This window comes from Ambystoma mexicanum, chromosome 4p, assembly GCF_040938575.1.
Source record: "Ambystoma mexicanum isolate Mex_15411 chromosome 4p, UKY_AmexF1_1, whole genome shotgun sequence".
Taxonomy (NCBI): Eukaryota; Metazoa; Chordata; class Amphibia; order Caudata; family Ambystomatidae; genus Ambystoma; species Ambystoma mexicanum.
The window spans coordinates 979,811,628-979,817,282 of record NC_090927.1 but is presented as its reverse complement, the minus strand read 5'-3'; the positions used below and the strand labels follow the sequence as shown (position 1 = coordinate 979,817,282).

Below are 5,655 nucleotides of genomic sequence, written 5' to 3'. Positions count from 1 at the left end.
TGAGATATTCCTTCAAAGCTTCCTTTAATGGGGAAGATAATGCATACATTCTACCGAATGGATGTTCTTGATTAGAAATTAACTCAATAGAACAGTCATCTCCACGATGAGGGGTAAGCTCCTTATATTCTTCATTTGAAAATACTGTGTGTAATTCTTGGTAACAGGAACGTAGAGCTTGTATCATATCAACTCTGGAAGAGTGGATATTTTCTTGATCAGTTTCAAAGGGAAAATGCATGCCCACTGCTCTTTCTTTTCTGGAAGCATTTAGACACACAATATTTGGATCAAAGAACTATGGTGTCAACTGTCAAGTTGATGTAAGGATTATGAAGTCAGAGCCAGGGTAATCCTAATATGATTGGATAGTGCAGAGCCTTGAAGAGATCGAATCTTACATTTTCCATATGTGAAGCTAGTAACTTGGGAACAGAACCGGTTTGTTCCTTTATCAATCCTGAAGATGAAGGTTTAACATCGATACCTTCCACAGGGCCTTGAAGTGTGTTTGTCTAGTTATACCATGGGAGTGGACCCATTCATCATCCATAAAGTTTCCTTCTGCACCGCGGTCAATAAGTGCAGGAATGTCGGTGACAGAGGAGTCTTGATCTTGTAGGGATAGTTTAACAACGACCATGAGCGCAGTTTGATCAGATGCAGAATTAGTCTGGGAACCTGCTCCTTCTTCCCGAACCTCAGTTCCCTTTAAGGTTGGAACTTGGCGTTTCGCGAACGACGGGGAGGTGCAACTGGGCAGTCTCAGACAAATGTTTATTTGACCCACAAAACATACAGAGTGCTTTGTCTCTTCTTGAGTTTCTTTCCTCACTCAACAGGGGAACCCTGGCAGTGCCCATTTGCTTAGGTTCCTCATGATATGAGGTTTTAGACAAAGATTTGTTTGTATCAAAAAAGAAGCATCCACCTCTTAACTTTCTTCTTTCTGCTCGTCTTTCTTGGATTCTGTATTCGAGCTGCATTACCAAAGAAATGAGTTCAGCCAAATTCAATTCTTCCGATAGAATCTGTCTCATGATAGTTACCAAGTCGTCATCTGGGCAAGCAGTTTCATTAGCTATTTGTTTAAATTGTGTTATGTAGTTTATGGTGTCCATAGAACCTTGTTTAAAATCTAAAAGATTTTCTTGTGCAGAAACCACTAATTTGGTACGTGCAAGCATAGCACGAATTCTGTGCACAAACCCTTGAAAGGAATCCAGGATTGGGTTGTTGGTGGTAACTAGCGGAGTTGCCCAAGCCAAGGCACTTCCTGCCATGTTTGAAACCATGTAACTAACATTGGAGCGGTCCAAAGGAAAATAGTGTTACTCACCGCCTGTAGGACTGGCCGGGGCGTTGAGAGAAAGGAACACCAAATGGACCGGAACCTTCTGTCACTGCTGAGTATAGTCCAGAAAAGGACCCCTCAGACCGGACTGCCTCTCGAGGCGGCTCTTTAAGATAATGGACCCTCTTGACTGTGTAATAATAGAAAAGGCAGGTTGGTGTATTACCCAAAAGAGCGGGGAGAAACCACACCACCACACCAAGTTGCAAAAAACACAAGGTACAGGTTAGAGGCAATAAATCAGAACATAAAGGGATTGATGGAAACTAGGATGTGAGCGAGTACCTGAAAGAGGTTTGGCAGCTATTAGTTTAGGAGGAATTCTAAAGGAAAGAAAGAAAAGAAAAGAAAAGGCTCAAAGTTGGAAGTTCTAGTTAGGTGAGTAATATTGTTAGAAGTAAGGAGAAGGTCTTACCCCCTTATGGATGAAAGAAGGTCCAAAGAGAACACAACGGAGGTAAAAATAATAAACAGGGAAGGTTAGTAGAGGGTAGCTTCCCGAACGGCACGAGGGTCGCAACTAGATTCGGGATGGTGCAAGGAATCAGTAGAGTGTCCAGCTTGCACAATGAGGTATCCACAAAGTCTATTCACAGAAGAATGCAGTATGTTAAGAAGACAAGTCACAATGGCTGAAAATATCTTACCGTAATTAGTAAGAAGCGTAATCAGGAAACAGAGGAAGCGGTAGTCCGGCAATGCTTGAAATGTAAACAGAAGAACCGGATCAACAAGTGTAATGTAATACACAACCAGCGGGAAGGAGAGACGTAGTCAAATAAGGGCCAGACAACAGGCAGGTCAGAAAGCGTTCCGAGGTCGGGCTTCAGGTAATCTTGCAAGGAGGAGAAAAACTGGCTGTAAAGGATAACACAAAGGCAGGTCCGGAGGCATTTCGAAGTCGAGTTAACAGCCGGCAATTCCAAAGGCAGACAAGGGGCGCGCGAGATGCAAGTCCGATAACAAGTCCGTGGTAAGGCACAGGAATCATCCAAGAGAGTACACACGAACGATGGCGAGATAGCAACGCTAATTAGAGCGCCATGTCTTGCGTGACGTGTGTTTTTATTTGGCCGAAGGAGTGTCAGAGTCAGCTGATTATGAGACGCCGCTTACTCCTGCAGCGTGGTTTCCCTGACAACCACCAGCGTCTCCAGAACGGGGAAGCAAGAAAGGACACCCGACCTCTTTGAAGTCGGGAACGCCGTGAACCGAGCAAAGCCGCTCGGTGCCCAAGTGTAACAAATAGCTGGGTTTTAGAGTGAACTTAACCACACACGCCTCAATACATTCTTTACATTTTCTTGGGTTTTCTTCACATTTTTCGCTTGCTAAGGGCGGAGAGGAAATTTCAGGACGGGTAGATCTTTGCATAACTAATTGACTTAGGGTGTTGTTTTCTTTTTTCATAGTGTGTACTTCGAGTGTTAGTGCCTGAACAGCTGCTGTAAGCTGTTGCGCTTACTCCATTTGAATTTTTGTTGGGCATCACTTACTATCAGAGTAAAGCATGCACTGACCTGGTCTTCGTTTCTGGAGCAGTGGAATGTACCAAAAGCCCAGGAAACACTTGAGTCGCTGAGATAAAACAGAGACTCAAGGGTCATTCGGAATCTAAATCAGGGAAAAACCCTCCTGGGGAATAAAAAACCGTTGCTGATGTAGATGGTGGTATCCTTGTTGACAGAAATTTATCACATAGTGGAGAGAAGACTCAGATAGAAGGTACCGTAATTAGCTCCCTGGGTCCCTTTGCGGATTAGTTTTTAACGCCTGCAAAAAGCAGGTGTTAAATCCCCCAACCCGCAAAGGGACCTCGTAGTAAGGCGGTAAGGATTTACCGGTACCGGTATTTTACCGGTCCCGGTAAATCCTTACCGCCATCCGTGTAATGAGGCCTAAACTGTTTGTGGACCCTGACCGGGGACCCAAAAACACTGGAGGTGCACTGTTTGCTCAGTGCTTTCCAAACCTTTGCTTCTTTAGCCATACTCTTTAAAGTTTGTTGCATTTTGCGGCGTCTTTTGTTTCCTTTTGAACATTGTTCTGTTCAACTCGACACGACGAGCGAGCGGTGAACACTGAATAAATAAACAAAGCCTCCCGGATGAAGGAAGCAAGAATCCAGATTACCTGGCGAGCAGAGGACAGCCTGCAGTGCGGCCGGCGTGGGCGGTGGTTCAGGAGGAGCCTTTCCATTTTGAAGGTAAGCCGCCCCGCCGGGCACCGAACAGCGCAATAGATACTTTGTTTTCTTACGCGAGTAGGCGAAAGTAAACATCCGCGGTCAGCCGCTCCCCTGGCAGACGCAGGACACGCGCGGCCTTACTATTTGCATAGAATTCTTGCAAAAAGCAAACACAATAACCGCGGGGGAAACGCATCCTTGAAATCATTATGCTTAAGGCTAACGAACTGTAGTACAAAGTTTTTGCTGGCAGATACATACATTACTTTCAATCAGCACAAAGAGCAATAAGCTACGAAACTAAATCGATTTAATTTACGACAACATTAGACATTTTCCCAGCACGGAAAACCCCAACTTGCTTTATACAGCATGGGGATATAGCTCAGTGGTAGAGCTTTTGACTACAGATCAAGAGGTCCCTGTTTCAGATCCGGGTGTCCTTTCTTTTTGGTACAATCAAGCAGTAACAGTGAGCCCAAATTTTGACATCTGTACGGAGTCTGCCGACACATTGTTCAAAACTTACGGGGGCTGAAACGCACCCCCCTTACTTAAATATATCTCCTTTTTAATCAAAAACAGGTTGAAGGAAAGCATGGGTCCCAAACGAAAAGCACGGGATTCCAGCACACCAACACAAAAACCCAAATCTCCCCACCTACTGGCAGCCAGAGAGGCAGCTGAACACTACGGTTGGGCGTGGGTGAGGGAGAATATGTACGGCCTGCCAACGGAAGCCTAACCATGCCACCTATCCAAGATGACGTCGCTACTCCATCAAAGAGACAGAAAGTGACAGATGGCCCCAGAAAAGGTAATAAAATACTGGCGAAATTGTGAGAGAACATGTCAGAAATACAGCATTTATTACGGGAAATGAGGGAGAAACAATTACCCCAAACAGAAGAACAGGGGCCCACAAGCCACAACATACCCTTAGAACCTACCATAGTGGTGACCTCCCACACACCAGCAACAACACAAACAACTGTGGCACCAGTCACAACACTACCACTCGTGCCAGCAACGCCAACAGCTGCCCCCACAGTTGCGCCAACCGCATCCACGGCAGACCCAACAGGCGCGTTAAAAGCATGGGCAACCCCCAATACAGTTACAATAGTACAACCAGGGCAGTGGACCAGCAACCCAACATACATAGCAATGATTTGCAATGCCCAATTAGATTTAAAAATGAAATCCTTCCAGACTGAGATACTGAATAGATATAAAAGATGCTTAGCATGGAATATCGACGCCACAATCAAAGAGGCCATATGGGCCAAGGAGTTCATAGAAATCTTTTCATTAATAGAAGCCCAACACAAAGGGAAAGATGCCTTTAGGGATCCCAAAAAGATAGAAGAGAAAGCCATAGCCAGAAACGCCCAAGTAGAACAGAACTGGGACAACTGGCTTCAAGCTTTCGCCATCTTGGCAACAATGTACAAGGAAAAATGTCCCCATGATGGCAGAAAAATATGGGCCTACATGGATAAAATCAGAGATGTGAAAGTGGCTCAGAAAGGGAAGACCGATAATGATAAGCACAAAAAGGGCGAACAGCCCTTTCAGAAGAACCAGCCATGGGCGGCTAAGTCTAATACCCAGAGGCAGAACAAAAACCCAGTGCAAAAGCCAACATTCCATGCAGGAATTTTGGAAAAAAACCAGTGCACCTGGGTTAAGGAATGCTGGTACAAACACGTTTGCACAAACTGCAACGACGATCACGCAGCAAACAACTGCACCAAACTACCAGCCAAAAATTTGAAAGACTAGCATCACCCACTCGCCCTCAACCCCAGGCCTGGCGCCAGGCAGAACTCCCATCAACCCAACCAAATTTAGAGAAGCACTCATGATCTACCCAGACAGGGAAACCAGCAAGGCAATCTGGCAGGGCCTTACCAAGGGCTTTATCGTCCCTTTCAAGGGCAAAGGGTCACAAAACATCCCATTGAACCTAAAGTTGGCCAGGGACAACCCCCAAATAGTGGAGACCAAAATCAAGAAAGAACTGCTTTTAGGCAGGATTGCAGGACCCTGGGACCACATGCCCCTCAAGGATTATATAATATCACCACTAGGCCTGGTCCCCAAAAAAGAA

The 5,655-nt window shown here is 45.4% G+C and overlaps 1 non-coding gene across 1 annotated transcript; it reads left to right on the top strand.

The window, feature by feature from the left end:
* Positions 1 to 3,916: 3,916 nt before the first annotated feature.
* On the top strand, positions 3,917 to 3,988 carry TRNAC-ACA (transfer RNA cysteine (anticodon ACA)). Its single transcript has one exon. It is a non-coding gene; the product is annotated as a tRNA-Cys (tRNA).
* Positions 3,989 to 5,655: the final 1,667 nt, after the last annotated feature.